This window comes from Arachis ipaensis, chromosome B10 (assembly GCF_000816755.2).
Source record: "Arachis ipaensis cultivar K30076 chromosome B10, Araip1.1, whole genome shotgun sequence".
NCBI lineage: Eukaryota > Viridiplantae > Streptophyta > Magnoliopsida > Fabales > Fabaceae > Arachis > Arachis ipaensis.
Genome location: NC_029794.2, coordinates 82,693,223 through 82,719,908, shown reverse-complemented (window position 1 = coordinate 82,719,908; position 26,686 = coordinate 82,693,223).

The following is a 26,686-nucleotide window of genomic DNA, read 5'->3' as shown; positions in this document are numbered from 1 at the left end:
TCATAGTAAAGTCCAGAAATATAATTTTTTCATAAAAACTAATAAAAATATAATAAAAAGTAACTAAAACATGTAAATACAATGCGAAAAAGGGTATAAATTATCCGCTCATCACAACACCAAACTTAAATTGTTGCTTGTCCCCAAGCAACTAAAAACAAAATAGGATAAAAAGAAGAGAAAATACAATGAATTCCAAACTTATCATTGAACTTAGTTCCAATTAGATGAGCGGGACTTGTAGCTTTTTACTTCTGAACAGTTTTGGCATCTCACTTTATCCTTTGAAGTTCAGAATGATTGGCATCTATAGGAACTTAGAATTCAGATAGTGTTATTGATTCTCCTAGTTCAGTATGTTGATTCATGAACACAGCTACTTTATGAGTCTTGGCCATGACCCTAAGCATTTTGTTTTCCAGTATTACCACCGGATACATAAATGCCACAGACACATAATTGGGTGAACCTTTTCAGATTGTGACTCAGCTTTGCTAGAGTCCCCAGCTAGAGGTGCCCAGAGCTCTTAAGCACACTCTTTTTGCTTTGGACCACGACTTTAACCGCTCAGTCTCAAGCTTTTAACTTGACACCTTCATGCCACAAGCACATGGTTAGGGACAGCTTGGTTTAGCTGCTTAGGCCAGGATTTTATTCCTTTGGGCCCTCCTATCCATTAATGCTCAAAGCCTTGGATCCTTTTTACCCTTGCCTTTTGGTTTAAAGGGCTATTGGCTTTTTCTGCTTGCTTTTTCTTTTTCTTTCGCCCATTTTTTTCATATTTTTTTTCGCAGGCTTTGTCTATTCACTGCTTTTTCTTGCTTCAAAAATCAATTTTATGATTTTTTAGATTATCAAATAACATTTCTCCTTTTTCATCATTCTTTCAAGAGCCTACAATTTTAACATTCATAAACAACAAACTCAAAAATATGCACTGTTCAAGCATTCATTCAGAAAATAAAAGGTGTTGCCACCAAATCAAAATAATTAAACTAATTTCAAGATATAATTCGAAATTCATGTACTTCTTTTTCTTTTTCAGAAAATATTTTTCATTTAAGAAAGGTGAAGGATTCATAGGACTTTCATAGCTTTAAGACATAGACACTAGACAATAATGATCATGTAATAAAGACACAAATTAAACATAGACAAAACATAAAGCATATATTTCGAAAAATAGAAGAATAAGAACAAAGAAATTAAAGAACGGGTCCACCTTAGTGATGGCGGCTAGTTCTTCCTCTTGAAGATCTTATGGAGTGCTTTAGCTCCTCAATGTCTCTTCCTTGCCTTTGTTGCTCCTCCCTCATGGCACTTTGGTCTTCTCTAATTTCATGGAGGAGGATGGAATGCTCTTGGTGCTCCATCCTTAGTTGTCCCATGTTGGAACTTATTTCTCCTAAGGAGGTGTTGATTTGCTCCCAATAGTTTTGTGGAGGAAAATGGATCCCTTGAGGCATCTCAGGGATTTCATGATGAGAAATTTCCTCATGCTCTTGTTGAGTTCCATAAGTGGGTTCTCTTGTTTGCTCCATCTTTTTCTTAGTGATTGGCTTGTCTCCTTCAATGAGGATGTCTTCCTCTATGACAATTCCAGCTGAATTGCATAGGGTACAAATGAGATGAGGGAAGGCTAACCTTGCCAAAGTAGAGGGCTTGTCCGCCACTTTGTAGAGTTCTAGGGATATGATCTCATGAACTTCTACTTCCTCTCCATTCATGATGCTATGGATCATGATAGCTCGGTCTACAATAACTTCAGACCGGTTTCTAGTAGGAATTATAGAGCGTTGGATAAACTCCAACCATCCCCTAGCCACGGGTTTGAGGTCAAGCCTTCTTAGTTGAACTGGCTTGCCTCTTGAATCTCTCTTCTATTGAGCGCCTTCCACACAAATTTCCCTAAGGACTTGGTCCAACCTTTGATCAAAGTTGACCCTTCTAGTGAAAGGGTGAGGATCTCCTTGCATCATTGTCAAGTTGAATGCTAACCTCACAATTTCCATACTAAAATCCAAGTATTTCCCCCGAACCATTGTGAGCCAATTCTTTGGGTTCGGGTTCACACTTTGGTCATGGTTCTTAGTGATCCATGTATTTGCATAGAACTATTGAACCATTAAGATCCCGACTTATTGAATGGGGTTGGTAAGGATTTCCCAACTTCTTCTTCGAACTTCATGTCGGATCTCCGGATATTTACTCTTTTTGAGCTTGAAGGGGACCTCGGGGATCACCTTTTTCTTGGCCACAACTTCATAGAAGTGGTCTTGATGAACTTTTGAGATGAATCTCTCCATCTCCCATGACTCGGAGGTGGAAGCAATTGCCTTTCCTTTCCTCTTTCTAGAGGTTTCTCCAGCCTTGGGTGCCATTGATGGTTATGGAAAAATAAAAAGCTTTAGCTTTTCCCACACCAAACTTAGAAGATTTGCTCTTCCTTGAGCAAAAGAAGAAGGAAAAGAGTAGAAGAAGAAGAAATAGAGGAGATGGAGGGAGGTGAGTGGTTCGGCCAAGGTGGGTAGAGTGTGTATGTTGTGTGAAGATGAAGATGGTAAGGAGGGGTATTTATAGGGTAAAGGAGAGAGGGTTTCCGTGCTTGAGGGGTTGGGTTTGGGAGGGAAATGGTTTGAATTTGAATGGTGAGGTAGGTGGGGTTTGATGATGGATGGATGTGAGTGGTGAAGAGGTTGTGGGGAAAAGGGTAGGATTTGATAGGTGAAGGGTATTTGGGGAAGAGGTTTTGATGGGATTGGTCAATGGTGTTTGGGGAAGAGTGTTATGGAAAGGTATGAAGAGGAGAGAAGAAGAGGTGGGGTAGGTGGGGATCCTGTGGGGTCCACAGATCCTGAGGTATCAAGGAATTTGAGTCCCTGCACCATTCTGGCATTCAAACGCCCATTCTATGCCAAATCTGGCATTTAACGCCAGCTCTGCTACCTTTCCTGGCATTAAACACCAGTCTGCTGCCCATTTCTGGCGTTTAACGCCAGCCAGATGCCAGACAGCTCTTTCTGGGATTAAACGCCCCGAGTGCTACCCATTCTGGCGTTTAACGGCCAGAATGCTTCTAGGCTGGGCGTTAAACACCCATTCTACTATCTTTACTAGCGTTTAAACGCCAGTAAGCCTGTCCTCCAAGGTGTGCTGTTTTTAATGCTATTTTTCATTCTGTTTTTGACTTTTCAGTTATTTTTGTGACTTCACATGATCATCAACCTAAAGAAAACATAAAATAACACTGGAAAACAAATAAATATAATTAAATAACATTGGGTTGCCTCCCAACAAGCGCTTCTTTAATGTCAATAGCTTGACAGTAAGCTCTTAGAGAGCTTCATAGAGACTCAGAGCTTTATGATGGCCTCCCAACACTAAACTTAGAAGTTGAGTGTGGGAGCTCTATTTGACTATGTGTTGAGAGAAGGTTTTCATGCTTTCTCTCCATGGTTACAGAAGAAGATCCTTGAGTCTTAAACACAAGGTAGTCCTCATTCAATTGAAGGACTAACTCTCCTCTATCCACATCAGTCACAGCTCTTGCTGTGGCTAGGAAGGGTCTTCCAAGGATGATGGATTCATCTTCTTCCTTTCCAATGTCTAGGATTATGAAATCAGCAGGGATGTACAGGTCTTTAACCTTCACTAAGACATCCTTTACAAGTCCATAAGCCTGTTTCCTTGAATTTTTTGCCATCTCTAGTGAGATTCTTACAGCTTGCACCTCAAAGATCCCTAGTTTTTCCATTACAGAGAGGAGCATGAGGTTTATCCCTGACCTCAGGTCACATAGAGCCTTCTCAAAGGTCATGGTGCCTATGGTACAAGGTATTAAGAACTTTCCAGGATCCTGTTTCTTTTGAGGTAATTTCAGTTGAACCAGATCATTTAGTTCATTGATGAGCAATGGGGATTCATTCTCCCAAGTCTTATTACCAAATAACTTGGCATTCAGCTTCATAATTACTCCTAGATATTGAGCAACTTGCTCTTCAGCAATATCTTCATCCTCTTCAGAGGAAGAATACTCATCAGAGCTCATGAATGGCAACAGTAAGTTTAGTGGAATCTCTATGGTCTCTATATGAGCCTCAAATTCCTTTGGTTCCTCATTAGGGAACTCCTTGGAGGCTAGTGGACGTCCATTGAGGTCTTCCACACTGAAAATCACTGCCTTTCCCTCCTCTACAGGTTCGGCCATGTTGGTTATAGTTATGGCCTTGCACTCTCTTTTTGGATTCTCTTCTGTATTGCTTGGGAGAGTACTGGGAGGGAGTTCAGTAACTTTCTTACTCAGCTGACCCACTTGTGCCTCCAAATTTCTAATGGAAGACCTTGCTTCAGTCATGAAGCTGAGAGTGGTCTTAGATAGATCAGAGACTACAGTTGCTAAGTCAGAGTGATTCTACTTAGAATTCTCTGTCTGTTACTGAGAAGATGATGGAAAAGGTTTGCTATTGCCAAACTTGTTTCTTCCACCATTATTATTATTGAAGCCTTGATTAGGCTTCTGTTGATCCTTCCATGAAGGATTAGGATGATTCCTCCATGAAGGATTATAGATGTTTCCATAGGATTCTCCCATATAATTCACCTCTTCCATTGCAGGATTCTCAGGATCATAAGCTTCTTCTTCAGAGGAAGCTTCTTTGGTACTGCAGGAAGCAGCTTGCATTCCAGTCAGACTCTGAAAAATTATATTGACTTGCTGAGTCAATATTTTGTTCTGAGCCAATATGGCATCCAGAGTATCAATCTCAAGAACTCCTTTCTTCTGAGTTGTCCCATTATTCACAGGATTCCTTTCAGAAGTTTACATGAACTGGTTATTTGTAACCATTTCAATGAGTTCCTGGGCTTCTACAGTCGTCTTCTTCAGATGAAGAGATCCTCCAGCAGAGTGGTCCAATGACATCTTGGACAATTGAGACAGACTATCATAGAATATACATATGATGCTCAATTCTGAAAACATGTCAGAAGGACACCTTCTGATCAATTGCTTGTATCTTTCCCAAGCTTCATAGAGGGATTCACCTTCCTTCTGTCTGAAGGTTTGGACTTCCACTCTAAGCTTGCTCAACTTTTAAGGAGAAAAGAATTTGGCCAAGAAAACATTGACCAATTTTTTCCAAGAGTTCAGGCTATCTTTAGGTTGTGAGTCCAACCATGTCCTAGCTCTGTCTCTTACAGCAAAGGGGAAAAGCATAAGTCTGTAGACCTCAGGATTAACCCCATTGGTCTTAACAGTGTCACAGATTTGCAAGAATTCAGCTAAGAACTGATAAGGATCTTCCAATGGAAGTCCATGAAACTTGCAATTCTGCTGCATTAGAGAAACTAATTGAGGCTTAAGCTCAAAGTTGTTTGCTCCAATTGCAGGAATTGAGATGCTCCTTCCACAAAAGTCAGAAGAGGGTGCAATAAAGTAACCAAGCATCTTCCTTTCATCTCCACCATTGTTGTTGGGTTCGGCCATCTCTTCTTCTTTTCAAAAAATTCTGTCAGGTCCTCTCTAGAGTGTTATTCCTTAGCTTCTTTTAGCTTCCTCTTTAGAGTCCTTTCAGGTTCTGGATCAGCTTCAACAAAAATGTTCTTATCCTTGTTCCTGCTAATATGAAAAAGAAGAGAACAGAAAAGAATAGAAATGTTCTATGTCACAGTATAGATATTCCTTTATGTGAGTAGAAAAATAGAAAAGTAGAATGAAGAAGGTAGAAGATGAAGAATTCGAACACAGGGAGGGAGAGAGGGTTCGAATTATAAAAAGAAGAGAAGTGTTAGTGATTAAATAAATAAATAGAAAGAGATGAGAGAGGGAAAATTCGAATTTTAAATTAAAATAAAAGGAAAATATTTTTGTTTTTATTTTAATTATTGGTTAGTATTCGAAATTTAAGAGAAGAGATAAAATAAAATTTGAGAACTAAATAAATTAATTAATTAAAAAGATTTTTGAAAAAGTGGTTAGTGATTTTTGAAAATTGGAGAGAAAAGTAGTTAGGTGATTGAAAAAGATATGATTAAAATAGAAAACTTTTAAAATCAAGCAAAAAGTCAAGTAGTTAATTGAAAAATATTTGAAAATCAATTTTGAAAAGATAAGAAGTTAGAAAAAGGGATTTTTGAAATCAAATTTTAAAAAAGACATGATTGAAAATCATTTTGAAAAAGATTTAAAAAGGAAATTAAAAAGATTTAATTTTTGAAATTAAAGTTGATTACTTAACTAACAAGAAACTAAAAGATATGATTCCAGAATTTAAAGATTGATCCTTTCTTAATAGGCAAGTAACAATTTGAAAATTTTTGAATCAAAACATTAATTGTTAGTAATGAATTCGAAAATATGAGATAACAATAAGAAAAAAATTTTGAAAATTAAATTTTTAAAGTTTTTGAAAATATAAAAAAATGAAAAAGATTTAATTTTTGAAAAGGATTTGAAAAAGATAGAATTTTTTAAATTGAAATTTTGACTTGACTAACAAGAAACAACTAATTTTTAAAACTTTTTAACTAAATCAATTCAAAATTTCAAAATTTATGAGTAAAATAAGGGAAAGATATTTTTTTTATTTTTGAATTTTCAATGAGGAGAGAGAAAAACTTAAAAATGATGCAAAACATAAAAGTTTAAGATCAAAACAGAGAATGCATGCAAGAACAGTTTGAATATCAAGATGAACACCAAGAACACTTTGAAGATCATGATGAACATCAAGAACATAATTTTGAAAATTTTTAAGAAAAGAAAGACATGCAAGACACTAAACATAAAAATTTTTAAACTATAGACACTAATAATTCAAGAATGCATATGAAAAACAAGAAAAGACACCACACAAGAAAATGTAAAAATCAAATAAGGAAAATCATCAAGAACAACTTGAAGATCATGAAGAACACATGCATGAATTTTCGAAAATTAAAAGAAAATTAAAGGCATGCAATTGACACCAAACTTAAAATTTGACACTAGACTCAAACAAGAAACACAAAATATTTTTGGTTTTTATGATTTTATAATTTTTTTTTTGTATTTTTTTGAAAATTATTTGGAAAAAGAGAAAATAAATAAATTCAAAATTTTTAATAGGAATTCCAGGAATCATGCAATGTTAGTCTAAAGTTTCGGTCCAAAAATTTAGACATGGCTAAATAGCCAGCCAAGCTTTATGTGAAAGCTTCGGTCCAAAAGAATAGACATGGCCAATGGCCAGCCAAGCTTCAGCAGAGCATTATGTACAACAGCCAAATTGATGGGAATCAAAAGGCTCCTGCAATGATAAGTGGAAGCCTCGGTCCAAAAAAATTAGACATGGCTTGACAGCCAGCCAGGCTTCAACAGATCACGATGAAACTCTAGAATTCGTTCTTAAAAATTCTGAAGAACAAAATAAAATTTTTGTATATAATTTTTTTTTTGAATTTTTCGAAAATAAAAATAAAATTTTTAAACATAACATAAAATTACCTAATCTGAGTAACAAGATGAACCTTCAGTTGTCCAAACTCGAACAATCCCCGGCAACGGCGCCAAAAACATGGTACACGAATTGTTTGTTTCCCGACAACGATGCCAAAAACTTCGTGCGCATAACATGATCTCAACACTTCTTTCACAACTCTGCGTAACTAACCAGCAAGTGCACTGGGTCGTCCAAGTAATACCTTACGTGAGTAAGGGTCGATCCCACGGAGATTGTCGGCTTGAACCAAGCTCTGGTCATCCTTGTAAATCTCAGTCAGGCGGACAAATGGTTATGAGGTTTTAATAATTAAAATATAAATAAAATATAAAATAAGATAAAGTTACTTATGTAATTCATTGGTGAGAATTTCAAATAAGCGTCTGGAGATACTTTCTGCTTCAGAACCTCTGCTTTCCTATTGCCTTCTTCCAACCATGCGTTACCTCCTTCCATGGCAAGCTGTATGATCCTCTCGGATGAAAACAAATCCATATGCGTTGTCACCGCACGGCTAATCATCTGTCGATTCCCGCTAGCGTCGGAATAGGACATTGTCCTTTTGCACATTGTCACTGCGCCCAAAATTTGCAGGTTTGAAGCTTTTTACAGTCATCCCTTCCCGGATCCTACTCGGAATACCACAGAAAATGTTTAGACTTTCCGGATCCCAGGAATGCTGCCAATGGTTCTAGCCTATACCACAAAGATACTAATCTCACGGACTCGGTCCGTGTATTAGATATCCAAGAGAGTATACTCCAGCTATCGTCCAATGACTACGTTGAACATCATGTAGATTGCTTTGTGGTTGTCAGGCACGCGATCTGGGCTAAGCGCGTAACGAAGATTGGGTGATTGTCACGGGTCACCCCTTCATTCTGACTTAACTGAATTAAGTACGAGAGTATATCTTGGAGAAGAAGTAGGCGTGAATTGAATAGAAAACAATAGTAATTGCATTAATTCATGAAGAATAGCAGAGCTCCACACCATAACCTATGTGGTGTAGAAACTCCACCGTAGAAAATACATAAGTGAAAAAGGTCTAGGCATGGCTGTGAGGCCAGCCTCTATGCCAAAGGTCTAAGGACTAAACGTCCAGATATAAACGCTCTAAAATAAATCTCTAAAAGTAGTTTTTATACTAAACTAGTAACCTAGGTTTACAGAAAATGAGTACCTAACTGCAGATAGTGTAGAAATCCACTTCTAGGGCCCACTTGGTGTGTGCTTGGGCTGAGCATTGAAGCTTTTTTGTGCATAGGCTGTTCCTGGAGTTAAACTCCAGCTTTGGTGCCGGTTTGGGCGTTTAACTCCAATTCTGGTACCAGTTTGGGCGTTTTACGCCAAGATGTTGTAGGCTGACTTTGAATGCCCATTTTGGCCATTAAATCTCGAGCAAAGTATGGACTATTAAGATTGATGGAAAGCCCAGGATGTCTACTTTCCAACGCAATTAAGAGTGCGCCAATTGGTCGTCTGTAGCTCCAGAAAATTCACTTTGAGTGCAGGGAGGTCAGAATCTAACAACATCTGCAGTCCTTTTTCAGCCTCTGAATCAGATTTTTGCTCAGGTCCCTCAATTTCAGCCAGAAAATACCTGAAATTATAGAAAAATACACAAACTCATAGTAAAGTCCAGAAATGTGATTTTTGCATAAAAATTAATAAAAATATAATAAAAAGTAACTAAAACATGCTAAAAACTATGTAAAAACAATGCCAAAAAGGGTATAAATTATCCGCTCATCAACGCGTGTGCGTGGATGGTCAAAATTGCTTGGGGCACGCGTACGCGTGAGTGACGCGTACGCGTGGGTTGGTGCCCTATTTTTCAAAATTTTTTCTATGTTTTTGCACCAAACCAAGCATTCCAAACATCCAAACAACTACCAAAACACCACAAAACCTTATTTAACACACTAAACTACCAAACAAACTTAACAAATCAATCAAAACATCCTATTTTACCAATATGTACAAAAGAGAGAAATGAAAGGATATTACCATGGTGGGGTGTCTCCCACCTAGCACTTTTGTTTATTGTCCTTAAGTTGGACTTATGGGGAGCTATCCATCAAGGTGGCTTGTGCTTGAATCCATCCTTGAACATCCACCAATGCTTGGACTTCCATTGTGCTTCATCATTCAAAGTTAATAACTCCAAGCTTTGATGGAGTTCTTCATAAACCATGGGCTCCCAAATTTGATTCTCCTTGTGTGATCCGGGATCCCACACTTTGTTTTCACACCCGTCCTTGAGTTGATCATAGTGATTTCCTCCAGGTGGCAAGAGAGATGAGTTCTCATGGAAGCACCAAACTATCCTCCTAGACCCATCCAATTGAGCACTAGTCCAACCTTTGCTCCTTGAAGCTTCAACCATAATGAGCCTAGACTTACAACGCCAACCACTAAACATCCTACTTTTACGCTTAATTCCGCAAAGTGCCCTAAGTTGGCCATCCGTTTCAAGCAAACTAAATTCAAGTGGGATAATAAAGCTAAGAGTTAGAAGTTCTACCCACTCAAATGAAGGATTGGATGACAACCTAGGTGGAGGAGTTCCCAATGGTCTTGACAAAGCATGTTCCGCTCCCGTCCATCCTCTTCTAGAGGCTTCCACCACTTGGCAAGGTTTTTCAAGTTCCTCCTCTTGCCAAGCCTCCTCAAGTTCACATTCATCTTCGCCAAATTCTTCTACCTCTTCTTCGTCACTCTCATCATAGATAGGAGGCTTAGTGAAGTCCACCTCATCATCAATTCCAAGCATATTGGGGAAAGATTCTTCAAGCTCAAAAGGGTCATATGTTGGTATGGAATTATCATAAATAGGAGGGCTTGTTGCTTGGAATACTTCTTCCACTTCTCCAATCACATTGTGCCTTGGAGGGTGTGCACTCTCCTCCTCAACATCAACTTCAAACTCTAGGAAAGAAGGCTCTTCAATTTGTGATTCCTCTATGTACTCAACATATCTTAAGGCTCCAACCACTACTTCTTTTTGTTCAATAATCTCTACCTTCTCCTCTTGTTGTACTTCTCGCTTTAACTCTTCTTCTTCACCTTAGAGCTTTAAGTCCATTCCCTCACTAAGCTCCTTGGGTGCTTCTCCACATTCAACAATGGGAGTGCCTTGATCACATAGGCTTAGACGGGATGAGACTATGTTGCCAATGGCTTCTACTATGATACCCATTTTTGCTTTTAACTCCTCAAACTCTTTTTCCGTCCCCTCTTGTTGCCTTAGGATATGAGATTTAAGATCTCTTAGTTCTTGCGTGAGGGCTTCATCGGGGGGCGGTAGTGGAAGAGAGGGTTCATTATTTGAGGGAAAGGTATCATAGTTGGAAGGTGGTTCATATGGGTGAAACTCTTGAGGTGGTGTGTATGAAATTTATGGCTCTTGGGAGTATTGGTGTTGGAATTGCGGTGGCTCTAGATATGGTTCATATGATGGTTGGTATGGTGGGTGTGGGTTAGGATCATATAGAGGTGAATGGTAGTATGAGGCTTGTTGAAGTGATGCGGTTCATCCTCATGAGCCTGAGGGATGGACCGATTGTTCTTCATTGCATACTCAGTGTGTCTTTTTCTTTGATGCTATTAGGTTATCTGTTTGATATTACATAGCATTCTTGTTTGTGAGTGCTTGTTTGGGATAACTGAAGCACTAGGCTTTTGATATTGAGACTGATCACCTCAATATCGATTATTTGGTGTAGACAGGAATCCTAATGGCCACTCGCGGACGAGGTCGAGCACGTTCACGAGAGAGTAGAAATGCGCAACCGGCGGACAATCATGCTGAATTCATGGCGTCCATGGCTAATTTGGCGAGCACCATGGAAGCTAATGCTGCTACGACTCTGCAAGCTGTGAAAAGGTTAGGCCAACCGGCCGAAAATGGCAACGGAAATGGTGAAGAGAATGTGAATGATAATGCTGAGGGAAACAGATATGATGCAGGAGGTGCCCAGATGACCTTGGCGACTTTTTTCAAGGTTCATCCGCCAATTTTCTGAGGATCAACTAACCCTACTGAAGTGGACAACTGGTTTCAGGCCATGAAGCGTGCTTTACAGGTGCAGCACATTCCAAATAATCAATATGTTGAATTTGTTGCTTATCAGCTGGCAGGAGAGGCCTAGCTTTGGTGGCAAGCAGAGTACCATTTGCTACAGCTCTAGAACACTGATGTCCCTTGGGATGTATTTCAGACGGCATTCTACAAGAAGTACTTTCTTGAGTATGGAAGGGAAGTGAAGGAGATAGAATTGATGCAGCTGAAACAAGGTTCCTTGTTAGTGGGAGACTACACAAGTAAGTTTGAGGAGCTTTGTAGGTTTTCTAGGGTATGTCAGGGTGCCCCAGAGACCTATAAAAGCTGGAAATGTATAAAGTATCAGAGGGGGTTGAAGGACAAATATTATGAATGCTGTGGCCCCTATGGAGATTCGTACCTTCTCCGATTTGGTAAATAAGGCAAGGGTGGTGGAGGAGTATGCCAAGACAGTAACAGTGTCCAAGGATACTCATGGAGGGAATACTAGTAAGGGACGTAGCAAGTATTTCCATCTGAGGTGTCAAAGTTTCAAGAGAGGAGGATATGCGCTTCAAGGTCAAGGAGGCTCCAAAAAGAACACTCACGATCAATTTCAGTGTGGCAAAGGGAGAGGAAATCAGAGTAATATTTTTCTGGATTTGACTTGTGTGCGTTGTGGACGTTTTCACCCATATGACTCGTGCAAGATTGGTTTAGGTGGTTGTTTCAACTGTGGATTGCCTGGCCACATTGATAGGGATTGCACTCGTAGGAAGAACCCAAATAGAGGTCAGAGTCAGCATCAAGGTTGAGTTTTTGCTGAGAATGCCAAGGATGCTTCTAAGGAGCGGGAGGATCCATTGATGAGAGGTATATGTTTAATTGGTGATAAAACATTAATTGCATTATATGATATTGGTACATCACATTCATTTATTTTGTTTGCTAAAGTTGAGAGAACAAAACATGTATAAGCCCTTTTAAACTTCAGATTTTGTTTTGTCTGTATATATGACTAGCCGGCTTAAACTCCGCGAGCCGTGGCTAGATTCTTATGATATTATACTATGATATTTTGTTATATTGTATCTAATTCTTGCGCTTTTTATATCCTATTTTGAGCTATACATTTCATCAGGCTTCTAGATAATATTAATTCTTTCGATATATTATATGTATGATCTTAGAATTGTCGTAAACTTTGATTAACCTTTGCTTTACGGCGTGAGGTAAAGCTTAGGCTAATTAGGGTGTTACAGACACAGTAGGATGATGGTGGATGAGACGCTTTCACGACTTGTATGGGTTGACAACGTTGATAGTAGAACGTTTTGTGGAGGATATATCAAGCGATTCAAATTTTGGGGACAAAATTCCTAATTTGGAGGGGAAGATGTAAGAACTGGAGTTTTCACGTAAAACCACTTTAACAAAATGATAATTTAATTGTTCAAAATAGGTTCAAAAATATAAAAATGTTCTTTTAAAAAAATAAAGGTGAAATTTGAATTCAATGAATTTTTCTAAGTTGAAAAATGTATCTTTTGTGAAAGATTTTTGTAAAATTGTATACCAGTGCTTAAGTCGGCAATACTGACTGTAGTCTATCTGGTACTGTACTTTTTAAGAAAATAAGATTTTTGAAAATTGAATTTATTGTTTTGAAAGGACAAAAATAATTTCTAATTGAAAATCGGGCTCTAATCTTAAAGGTTTTGGCCCAAAGTGGGCCAAACGGACCTAAAATGCTAACGGGTTGAACCGTAGCCACATCGGGTCCAAGGCCCAACATATATATGTATGTTTAATGAGCTTTCAGCTCATTTTTGCCCAAAAACAAAGAAAGGGGTGTTGATTGAGAAGAGAGGAGAGGTGAGGGTTTGGTCACTATTCATAACCACCTTCTGGTGACCATAACTTGAACTATGGTGCTCCGATTGACGAGCCGTTTATAACTAATGTGTTGAAAACGATCCAACACAAAACTCACCGGCAAGTGTACCGGGTCGCATCAAGTAATAATAACTCACATGAGTGAGGTCGATGCCACAGGGATTGAAGGATTGAGCAATTTTAGTTGGGTGGTTGATTTAGTCAAGCAAACAAGTTTTGATTTGAGTGATTTGTATCTAACAGAAGCTAAATTGCATGAAATTTAAAGGGAGAGGGAGAATTGATAGTAAATTAAAGGGGAGAAGAAGTAAAGGAGCTGAATCTTAAAGTGCAAGTAATGTAAATGACAGAAGCTTAAATTGCAAGAAATGTAAATAGTTGAAGCTTAGAGTGCAAGAAATATAAATTGCTTGAATAGTAAGGGGCTTTGGGAGCTGGTATCTCAGAAATTTAAACAAGAGAATGTAAATAGCAATCAACAGAAGTAAAAGATGAATTGAAATGCAGCAGATCTCAAATAGAAAAGAAAAATTACCTGAAGAAGCAATACAGAAAGTAAATTCAACTCAATTATAAAATCTAAAAGAGAAGCTGAAGCTCTCAGGGGTTGAATGAGACTAGAAAAACAAGTCTAGATCTCAATTCCTTCCTTGATCCAACAGAGAATAATTGTAGAAGAAATAGAGATGAAAGCAGTAAAGAGAACTTAGATCCAAATCACAACTCCTTGAAATTATGCAGAATGTAAACAAAGAGAGATCTCAGATCAAGAATGAAACATAATTCCTTCAATTCCCAATCCAAGATTCAAAACAAAGAGTGAAGAGTGTAAAAGTAAGAACAAAGAGGAAGAGAATTCAATTCTCAATCTCAATTCCCAAACCCAAAGCTAAAATTTAAAATCAACTCAAAAATGAAAAATAAAAAATGAAAATTAAAAGTGTTAAAAAGGTCTGAAAAGAAGTCCTCTCTAAATCAAACTAACTTCTATTTATAAACTTCCTATTTTTGGATTTTAGAATTTTAGAGTGGGCTTTTTAATTTTTTGAAGATTTGAATTCAATTTTATTTTGGACTCAAAATTGAGCCATGAGACACTCCCAGGGTAGCGCTCGGTTGACAAGGAGAGTGCAGCACTCCCCCTTGGCCTTGGTGTCTTGCCAAATTGATGTCGTGCCAAGCCTCATAGCGCTCGGTTGACAAAGAGAACGCAGCGCTCCACATTGTTTTTGGCGTGCCAATTTGGTACATGACAAGCTCCTTGGTGCTGCCTCCTAGCGTGCCAATTTCTTGAAGAGTGCAGGGAGGAGTAGCGCTCAGTTAATTGAGTGAACTAAATGCCCCTTGCCTTGTTAATGAGCCCCAGCTTAAAATCATGAGGGAGGCACTTGTGGAGCCAATTTCTTTTGTGAAGCAAAGAGAGGTAGTGCCTTGCCTTGAGTGGAAGGCCTCAAGTTTGAATCCCAACAAAGCCATTTTGGCTTTGCTTCTTTGCCCAAGCACTCCTTCCTTGAGTGTAAGCTCCCAAGTTCGATTCCTAGTGAAGCCATGTTGGCTTATTTTCCTTGCAAGTAGCGCTCCTTTCTTCTCTTGGTTCATGGGTTTGAAACTTTGTGGCTTCACTAGCAAACGTTGCACCTTGAATTTATTTGAAGTGAAACCCGATAAAGTTAAGTGAGTTAACCGAGCACTATGTTTGTTGCCTTGTTTCGTTGGTTCCTTCTAGCGCTTGGTTAAGTAGGAGAGCGCATCATTCTTTGCCTTTTGCTTTCTTGGATTTGGGTAGCGCTCGAATAGAGAGCGCTGAGCTCACTAAGAGAGTGCTGCTCCTTGGTCTCTTGATGCGCCACGCTTTTCTTCTTTCTTAGGCCACACTTTCCTTGTTTCTTTCTTTTCTTCACCTACAAGTAATCAAAATAACCAATCAAAGTATCACCAAATTCACAAGGTTTGTAAATCATTCAAAAACCAATTAATTTTAGCTTAAACCTCATGATTTAGTGTCAAATAAGGGATGGTTGATTGATTCAACAAAACTATGCAATTCCACTCCAAATCACTTACTTATAATGCAAGAAAGTGCATAAAACCTAATGAAACAAGTGAAAAATGTTTGAAAAGCTAGCATAAGATGACTTGTCATCAATAACCACGTGAAGCTCTTGTCGAGCTCTTTGTTTCTAGCTAAGCTTTGTTGGTAAGAAATTGAAACTCAATCTCCATTTTCCATCCCTAATAATTATGCATTTTTGGGTTTGGTGTTTGAGTAACTTTTGTGATTTTAGTTGTTTAGGGGTGATCTAGCATTGAAATATTGTTGAGTTTTGCCCCTAATCTCGTGGGTAAGGTAAGGTTTCACTAAACCCTTGTATTTTGTTTTGGTGAACCTTAGGTTTGATGTTGGTATGTTTTATGATGTTAGATTGAGTTTTGGTGTTTGTTGGAGCTGGTTTAAGGCTTTGGATCGAGCTTGATGGCTTCGTTTTGGTGTTTGGTGCATTTTGGGAGTCGGCCAAGGTATGGTTTCAGTTTTCTTTACGTAATATGTAATGTTTCTGGATACTTAGGCTAGTAGACCATAAGATATGATTGAATGATGTTGGTGTATGCTTAATTATATATGAGATTATGTTGTATGATGAAGAGGAGTATATAGAATGTAGGAATGTGTAATATACCATTATGATGATGATGGGTGTTGATGACTATTATGTGTGACGATGGATATTAATGAGTATAATGATGTAATGTTGTGAAGATAATGTTTGTGGTGTTAGAAATGGATTGGTGAGAAATGTGAATAATGATTATGAGTGTTGATTAATGATTGAATTGGAAATTATGGATTTGTAGTGATTTATGGTGTAATGGTTGAGTGAATTAGGTGTAGAATTGATTGAAATGATATGAAATGGTAAGTTGTTGTGTGTGGTGGTGTTTTATGATGTTTGAGCAGGCTTTGATTTGGTTTTAAATTGAGAGTTTTGGTAAAATTGAGTTTTTAGTGTTTTTGGTAAAAATCAGTTTTTGGCCAACTTTGGCGGATCATATCTTGAGTTACAGTTTTTGAAATTGAATGAATTTTTATCAAATTAAAGATAATTCATAGAGCTTTAAAACGGTATAAATTTCATAGTAATCGGAATTTTGTAGAAAAAGATATGATCGTTGGAAATTGGTGTCAAAAATCTTATTTATGTGATGTTCTAGAAATTATGAATTCTGGTATGTGTGCGTACGCACACCTTATAATTTTTGAACATGTGCGTACGCACATTCTGGTGCGCACGCACACATAGGGATATGCCTACTGTTGAGAGCAATCACACACTTTAGTGCACACACACACTCTGTGAAATTTGCAAGTTGTGCGTACGCACAACATCATGCGTACGCACAAGCTGAAAAAACTCTTATGGGTGTGCATAGGCACAACCCTATGCGTACGTGGTACGAAATTTCTAACCACAAACTAACCGGCAAGTGCACCGGATTGTACCAAGTAATACCTCAGGTGAGTAAGGGTCGATCCCACGAGGATTGATGGACTAAGCAACAATGGTTAAATGATTTACTTAGTTAGCCAATCAGAAAATGGATTTAAGATGTTCAAAAGGTTTAAGAAGTGACTTCAAAATATCAGAAGGCAAGCACGCAAGTTAATAAGATGAAAATAAAATATGGGAGAAAACAATTAAGGCTTCAGAGTTATCTATTTTCCTGATTGACTTTTCTTATTAACTACTTTAATCATGCAAGATGTAATTCATGGCAAACTATATGTGACTAGACCCTAATTCCTTAGACCTTCCTAGTCTCCTCTAAAATTTATTAACTGCCAATTCCTTGGTCAATTAATTCCAATTAGAAGCTGCATGATCAAATTCCAGTTTATATTCCACAAGAATCCTAATTATCCAAAAATAAGGGAATTATATGTCACGTATCCCATTAAATAGAAACAATTAGAAATTCAGGATAATATGTTTTCAAGCTGTTATTCAAGTAAAGAGTTTTTCCAAGTTATACAGGAACTCAATTAGAACATGGGTCATACTTCCGTTCCACCCAAATTCATAAAATAAAGAACGAAAACAATTATTGAAATATAAATCAAAACATGAATTAAAATAGAAAAATAATAGTATCAATCCATACAATAGACAGAGCTCCTAACCTTAACAATGGAGAATTAGTTGCTCATGGTTCAGAGTAGAAAAATAGGATTATAAATTATGAATTAGAATAATATTGTGTTCGAATCACCCTGTTGGAATTCCTTTTTATATCTAATCCTAATTAATTTAAATTATAATTTTTAAAACTAAATAATATCTTTTCCTATTTTTAAAAATAAAAATTAAAGTTTAAATCAGAATTAATTATAGCTATCAGCACGTCTTCAATTGATGGGTGGGGACCACTTGCTTCTCAGGATTCACGCCTAACTTGGTGATGGGCTGCGTGGTTGGAGAAGAAGTATGGACAATTATATATCGTTGAAAAGCTCTGAAAGTTAGCTTTCCATCGCCACTAGAGTCACATTCATTGGACCTTTGTAGCTCGAGTTATTCAGGTTTGAGTGTAGAGAGGTCAGGGTTGACAGCATCATTCGCCTTCTTCTCTTTTTCTGCGGAAACTCCATCAAATCCAGCCAAATGCTACCTAAAATAAACATAATTGCACATGACTCAAAGTAACATCCATAGTGGCTAAAAGATAATTAATTCTTGATTAAACTCAACAAATGAAATGCAAATTCACTAGGAAAAGATAGGAAAGATGCTCACGCATCACAACACCAAACTTGAATTGTTGCTTATCCTCAAGAAACCAAAATAAGTACAAGATTAAGATGTGAATTTGCATGAGAAGTGAGAGTTTAGTCATGTTCAAGTCTATTCTTAAAATGGGGTTATTCATTGTAACTCTAAACAGTTTTGGCATCTCACTCTCCTTTGAATCAGAGGAATGTTACTGTCATTCAGAATTAGAATCAGGATAATATTATGAATTCTCAGATCTTTTGTAACTCAATTTAACCCTTGAACACAGTAATTTTTATTTTCTTTGGTGATTTGCACCTTGAGCCTAGCCGTGACTTTAAATGTTTTGTCTTAAGTTTTACTTGACACAGAAACACCACAAGCACTTAACTGGGGAACTCTTTTGAAGTTCTGATTTTTTTTCTTTCAGTTACTCCCAGACAGTAGTGCTCAAAGCCTTTGGCATACTCTGTTAATTGCAATTGATCTCGACTCTAAATATTTTGTCTCAAGGATTACTTGACACAAGAACACCACAAGTATATAACTAGGGAAACAACTCTTTGAGCTTTTAATCATGTCTGACCTCCCTAGTCATTGATGCTCAGAGCCTTGGACCTTGTTATGTCTGCCCTTTTTTTTTGCTGTTTCTTTTGCTTCAAGGATTAAACTTTTACTTATTACAGAGATTTCATAATAGTTCTCTAAATTCTTGTTCCTTGTACATCAACATTCTTTGATTCAAATTTAAATATGCACTGTTCATGTCATTAATTCAGAGTTACAGAAAATACCACCACATTTAAGTGAATAAGACTACTCTTCAATACCACTCAGCTCCTCTAAGGAGGAGGATCATAGGGGCTCAGCTCTTCACCCCTTACTTTGAACTTCTTTCTTGTGTCTCCATAAAGTAGCTCAATATGCTATAGAGAGAGGATTTTGTTTACTGTATAAATCCACACTGGATTTCTAATCAACACCATTTTCATTCCTGGGGAGAAACCTTCAGTGGGGATCTTTTTGTTTCTCCATCCTCTGGGTACTTTCTTCTTTTTGGGAACCTCCTCCTTGGTGGATGATGCATTCCCGACACCAAACTTAGGTTTGATGTCAGGAGGAGTTTTATTGATTGTCACCAAAGGAGGTTTGAGCTGTAGATTTTGCTATGCATCATCAGGGGTTCTTGAAAATTTGGATCAATAAGCTCAGTCTGCATGCACCTATCTTCTTTACCTGCTGAATGTATACCTTTGAAGACATGAAAGACCAGTTGCTCAATATGCACTCTAAGCACTAATTCACCCACTTCTACATCAATTAAAGCTCTTCTAGTGGCTAGGAAAGGTCTTCCTAGGATTATAGAGGCATTCCCATCCTCCCCTGTGTCAAGAATCACAAAAGCTGCTGGGAGAAAGAACTTACCCACTTTGACCAAGATATTCTCCACTAATCTGTATGCAGGATTCATAGATTTGTCTGCCATTTGTAATGCTATCTTCGTGGGTTGTGCCTCTTGAATTTGCAGCTTCTTCATCACAGACAGGGGCTTTAAATTGATGCTCGCTCCCAGATCACATAACGCTTTCTCAAAGGTTGTGCTCCCAATGGTGCATGGAATTTGAAAGCTCCCTGGATCTGGCATCTTCTTTGGTAAGTGATTCTGAATGATGGCACTGCATTCTTTAGTCAAGACCACTGTCTCATCTCCCTTTAAAGGCTTCTTCTTTGACAATAACTCCTTCATGAATTTGACATAGAGAGGCATTTGCTCCAAAACCTCAGCAAAAAGAATATTAAATTCCAGCTTCTCATAGCCTTCTAATGATTGTGAGCAGTGCTTATCCTTGGTCTCCTTTTGGGGCATCTGAGGGTGTGGTACTTCAGGCTTTCTTCCCATAAGAGGGATGTGCAACAATGTGCTTCTAGCTTTTTCTTGATTTAGTTCCTCAACAGTGTGTACCACCTTAGGCTCAGCCTCCTTGGTCCTAATCAGGGCCTTACACTCTTCTCTTTGATTCACTTCTGTGTCTCTGAGAAGAGTGTTAGGGTGTCTCTACAGTTTCTGAGGAAGGTTCCTCTGAATGGATGCACTGCACTTCTTAGTAAGCACCACTATCTCTACTTCCCTCCAATCCCTCTTGTTATTCAGTATTTCCTTCATGAACTTAGCATATGAAGGCATTTGTTCAAGAGCCTCTGCAAAGGGGTTTTTGATCTCCAGCTTCTTGACATTCTTTAGTCAGGACCACTGTCTCATCTCCCTTTAAAGGCTTCTTCTTTGACGACAACTCCTACATGAACTTGACATAAATAGGCATTTGCTCCAAAACCTCAGTAAAAGGAATATTGATTTGCAACTTTCTGAGGACTTCCAAGAACTTTGAAAACTGCTTGTCCTTGGTCTTTTTTTGATGTCTCTGAGGATATGGCATTTTAGGCTTGTACTCAGGAGCCTTTGGCAATGCAGGATAAATGTAAAGAGAGTCTGGGAATGGGTTGTCTGCACGATTTGGAGGGACATGCTCTACTTCTTCCTTCTTCTCCTCTGGAGCTTCTTTTTCAACGGGCTCCTCACTAACTTGTGCTTCCATACTTGCCACTTGTCCATCTATCAAGGTGATAGCCTTGCATTCCTCTCTTGGATTTGGAATTGTGTTACCAGGAAGGCTATTAGTGGTCGTCTGATCAATTTCATTAACTCTTGTGGCTATTTGACCCATCTGAATCTCCAAATTCTTAATTGATGCTCTGGTTTCTTGCACAAAACTCTTTATCATCTCCCAATTAGCATCTTCTTGGGATTTAGAGTTTGCCTGCTGAGATTGAAATTTGCGGTTATTGTAATTGTTCTGTTGGAAGCTGCCTTGAGAATTATTGTTGAAGTTTTGAGGTCTCTGAGGTTGGTCTCTCCACCTAAAATTTGGGTGATTTCTCCACCCTTGATTGTAGGTTTGAGAATAGGAATCATTATTGGGATTTCTAGGAGCACTCCCCATGTAATTGACCTGTTCAGAAGGGGATTGAGTATAATCATAATTATTATATTGCACAAAATTACCTGCCATGTCATAGGAGGCCTCTTAAGGTGGATTTTAAGTATTGATAGCTGAGACTTGCATGCCACCCATCTGCTGAGTAAGTAGATTTATTTGCTGAGACATAAGCTTGTGCTGAGCAAGAAGAGCATTAACAGCTTCCCACTTCTAACACGCCTCTCTTTTGAGAGGTCTCAGAGTTCACAGGATTCCTGTTAGATGAGTATAAATATTGGTTGCTAGCAACCAATTCAATAAGCTCAATAGTCTCCTCTGGTGTCTTCTTCTTCTGCAATGAACCGCCTGCAGAATTATCTAAGCTCATCTTGGACATCTCACCCAAGCCTTCATAAAAGATATCTAGTTGGGTCCATTTGGAGAACATGTTCGGAGGGTATTGCCTAGTCAGTAGCTTGTATCTCTCCCAAGCTTCATAAAGAGTTTCACCCTCCTTCTGCCTGAAGGTCTGAACCTCCAACCTAAGCTTAGTCAGCTTCTTTGGTGGGAAAAATTTAGTGAGAAATTCAGTAACAACCTTTTCCCAAGTATTCAGACTCTCCTTTGGTTCGGAATCTAGCCATAGCTTTGCTTTATCCCTCAGAGCAAACGGAAAAAGCATGAGTCAGTACACCTCAGGATTCACTCCATTTGTCTTCACAGTATCACAAATCTGCAGAAAATCAGATATAAATTGATTTGGATCTTCATGAGGAAGTCCATGATACTGGCAATTTTGTTGCACCAGGGTGACCAATAGTGGCTTCAACTCAAAGTTGTTTGCATCTATAGGAGGCACCACAATACTTTTTCCATAAAGATCCGCAGTAGGGGCAGAGTAAGAGCCAAGCACTCTCCTTTGTTGATCATCCCCATTCGGATTTGCCACATTGGCATTAACAGCATTATTATTATCCATAGTGGACTCTGCATAAAAAAATAAATAAATAAAATTAATAATAATAAAAATTTAATTAAAAGAAAAATTATCTAATCGAAGAAATCAAACAACGAATAGTTGTCAATCACAATCAATCCCCGGCAACGGCGCCAAAAACTTGGTGTGGAATTTCTAACCACAAACTAATCGGTAAGTGCACCGAGCCGTACCAAGTAATACCTCAAGTGAGTGAGGGTCAATCCCACGAGGATTGATGGACTAAGCAACAATGGTTAAATGATTTACTTAGTTAGCCAATCAGAAAATGGATTTGAGATGTTCAAAAGGTTTAAGAAGTGACTTCAAAATATCAGAAGGCAAGCACGCAAGTAAATAAGATGAAAATAAAATATGGGAGAAAACAGTTAAGGCTTCAGAGTTATCTATTTTCCTGATTGACTTTTCTTATTAACTACTTTAATCATGCAAGATGTAATTCATGGCAAACTATATGTGACTAGACCCTAATTCCTTAGACCTTCCTAGTCTCCTCTAAAATTCATTAACTGCCAATTCCTTGGTCAATTAATTCCAATTAGAAGCTGCATGATCAAATTCCAGTTTATATTCCACAAGAATCCTAATTATCCAAAAATAAGGGAATTATATGTCACGTATCCCGTTAAATAGAAACAATTAGAAATTCAGGATAATATGTTTTCAAGTTGTTGTTCAAGTAAAGAGTTTTTCCAAGTTATACAGGAACTCAATTAGAACATGGGTCATACTTCTGTTCCACCCAAATTCATAAAATAAAGAATGAAAACAATTATTGAAATATAAATCAAAACATGAATTAAAATAGAAAAATAATAGTATCAATCTATACAATAGACAGAGCTCTTAACCTTAACAATGGAGAATTAGTTGCTCATGGTTCAGAGTAGAAAAATAGGATTATAAATTATGAATTAGAATAATATTGTGTTTAAATCACCCTGTTGGAATTCCTTTTTATATCTAATCCTAATTAATTTAAATTATAATTTTTAAAACTAAATAATATCTTTTCCTATTTTTAAAAATAAAAATTAAAGTTTAAATCAGAATTAATTATAGCTATCAGCACATCTTCAATTGATGGGTGGGGACCACTTGCTTCTCAGGATTCATGCCTAACTTGGTGATGGGCTGCGTGGTTGGAGAAGAAGTATGGACGATTATATATCGTTGAAAAGCTCTGGAAGTTAGCTTTCCATCGCCACTAGAGTCACATTCATTGGACCTTTGTAGCTCGAGTTATTCAGGTTTGAGTGCAGAGAGGTCAGGGTTGACAGCATCATTCGCCTTCTTCTCTTTTTCTGCGGAAACTCCATCAAATCCAGCCAAATGCTACCTAAAATAAACATAATTGCACATGACTCAAAGTAACATCCATAGTGGCTAAAAGATAATTAATTCTTGATTAAACTCAACAAATGAAATGCAAATTCACTAGGAAAAGATAGGAAAGATGCTCACGCATCACAACACCAAACTTGAATTGTTGCTTGTCCTCAAGAAACCAAAATAAGTGCAAGATTAAGATGTGAATTTGCATGAGAAGTGAGAGTTTAGTCATGTTCAAGTCTATTCTTAAAATGGGGTTATTCATTGTAACTCTAAACAGTTTTGGCATCTCACTCTCCTTTGAATCAGAGGAATGTTACTGTCATTCAGAATTAGAATCAGGATAATATTATGAATTCTCAGATCTTTTGTAACTCAATTTAACCCTTGAACACAGTAATTTTTATTTTCTTTGGTGATTTGCACCTTGAGCCTAGCCGTGACTTTAAATGTTTTGTCTCAAGTTTTACTTGACACAGAAACACCACAAGCACTTAACTGGGGAACTCTTTTCAAGTTCTGATTTTTTTTTTCTTTCAGTTACTTCCAGACAGTAGTGCTCAAAGCCTTTGGCATACTCTGTTAATTGCAATTGATCTCGACTCTAAATATTTTGTCTCAAGGATTACTTGACACAAGAACACCACAAGTATATAACTAGGGAAACAACTCTTTGAGCTTTTAATCATGTCTGACCTCCCTAGTCATTGATGCTCAGAGCCTTGGACCTTGTTATGTCTGCCCTTTTTTTTTGCTGTTTCTTTTGCTTCAAGGATTAAACTTTTACTTATTACAGAGACTTTATAATAGTTCTCTAAATTCATGTTCCTTGTACATCAACATTCTTTGATTCAAATTTAAATATGCACTGTTCATGTCATTAATTCAGAGTTACAGAAAATACCACCACATTTAAGTGAATAAGACTACTCTTCAATATAAACTCAATTTCTCATGCAATATATCACTATCAACTCAATGGAAAAATAACTAAGGATACGAAATCATCGGGTTGCCTCCCGACAAGCGCTTCTTTACCGTCACTCAGCTCCTCTAAGGAGGAGGATCATAGGGGCTCAGCTCTTCACCCCTTACTTTGAACTTCTTTCTTGTGTCTCCATAAAGTAGCTCAATATGCTCTAGAGAGAGGATTTTGTTTACTGTATAAATCCACCCTGGATTTCTAATCAACACCATTTTCATTCCTGGGGAGAAACCTTCAGTGGGGATCTTTTTGTTTCTCCATCCTCTGGGTACTTTCTTCTTTTTGGGAACCTCCTCCTTGGTGGATGATGCATTCCCGACACCAAACTTAGGTTTGATGTCAGGAGGAGTTTTATTGATTGTCACCAAAGGAGGTTTGAGCTGTAGATTTTGCTATGCATCATCAGGGGTTCTTGAAAATTTGGATCAATAAGCTCAGTCTGCATGCACCTATCTTCTTTACCTGCTGAATGTATACCTTTGAAGACATGAAAGACCAGTTGCTCAATATGCACTCTAAGCACTAATTCACCCACTTCTACATCAATTAAAGCTCTTCTAGTGGCTAGGAAAGGTCTTCCTAGGATTATAGAGGCATTCCCATCCTCCCCTGTATCAAGAATCACAAAATCTGCTGGGAGAAAGAACTTACCCACTTTGACCAAGATATTCTCCACTAATCTGTATGCAGGATTCATAGATTTGTCTGCCATCTGTAATGCTATCTTCGTGGGTTGTGCCTCTTGAATTTGCAGCTTCTTCATCACAGACAGGGGCTTTAAATTGATGCTCGCTCCCAGATCACATAACGCTTTCTCAAAGGTTGTGCTCCCAATGGTGCATGGAATTTGAAAGCTCCCTGGATCTGGCATCTTCTTTGGTAAGTGATTCTGAATGATGGCACTGCATTCTTTAGTCAAGACCACTGTCTCATCTCCCTTTAAAGGCTTCTTCTTTGACGACAACTCCTACATGAACTTGACATAAATAGGCATTTGCTCCAAAACCTCAGTAAAAGGAATATTGATTTGCAACTTTCTGAAGACTTCCAAGAACTTTGAAAACTGCTTGTCCTTGGTCTTCTTTTGATGTCTCTGAGGATATGGCATTTTAGGCTTGTACTCAGGAGCCTTTGGCAATGCAAGATAAATGTAAAGAGAGTCTGGGAATGGGTTGTCTGCACGATTTGGAGGGACATGCTCTACTTCTTCCTTCTTCTCCTCTGGAGCTTCTTTTTCAACGGGCTCCTCACTAACTTGTGCTTCCATACTTGCCACTTGTCCATCTATCAAGGTGATAGCCTTGCATTCCTCTCTTGGATTTGGAATTGTGTTACTAGGAAGGCTATTAGTGGTCGTCTGATCAATTTCATTAACTCTTGTGGCTATTTGACCCATCTGAATCTCCAAATTCTTAATTGATGCTTTGGTTTCCTGCACAAAACTCTTTATCATCTCCCAATTAGCATCTTCTTGGGATTTAGAGTTTGCCTGCTGAGATTGAAATTTGCGGTTATTGTAATTGTTCTGTTGGAAGCTGCCTTGAGAATTATTGTTGAAGTTTTGAGGTCTCTGAGGTTGGTCTCTCCACCTAAAATTTGGGTGATTTCTCCACCCTTGATTGTAGGTTTGAGAATAGGAATCATTATTGGGATTTCTAGGAGCACTCCCCATGTAATTGACCTGTTCAGAAGGGGATTGAGTATAATCATAATTATTATATTGCACAAAATTACCTGCCATGTCATAGGAGGCCTCTTAAGGTGGATTTTAGGTATTGATAGCTGAGACTTGCATGCCACCCATCTGCTGAGTAAGTAGATTTATTTGCTGAGACATAAGCTTGTTCTGAGCAAGAAGAGCATTAACAGCTTCCACTTCTAACACGCCTCTCTTGTGAGAGGTCTCAGAGTTCACAGGATTCTTGTTAGATGAGTATAAATATTGGTTGCTAGCAACCAATTCAATAAGCTCAATAGTCTCCTCTGGTGTCTTCTTCTTCTGCAATGAACTGCCTGCAGAATTATCTAAGCTCATCTTGGACATCTCACCCAAGCCTTCATAAAAGATATCTAGTTGGGTCCATTTGGAGAACATGTCCGAAGGGTATTGCCTAGTCAGTAGCTTGTATCTCTCCCAAGCTTCATAAAGAGTTTCACCCTCCTTCTGCCTGAAGGTCTGAACCTCCAACCTAAGCTTAGTCAGCTTCTTTGG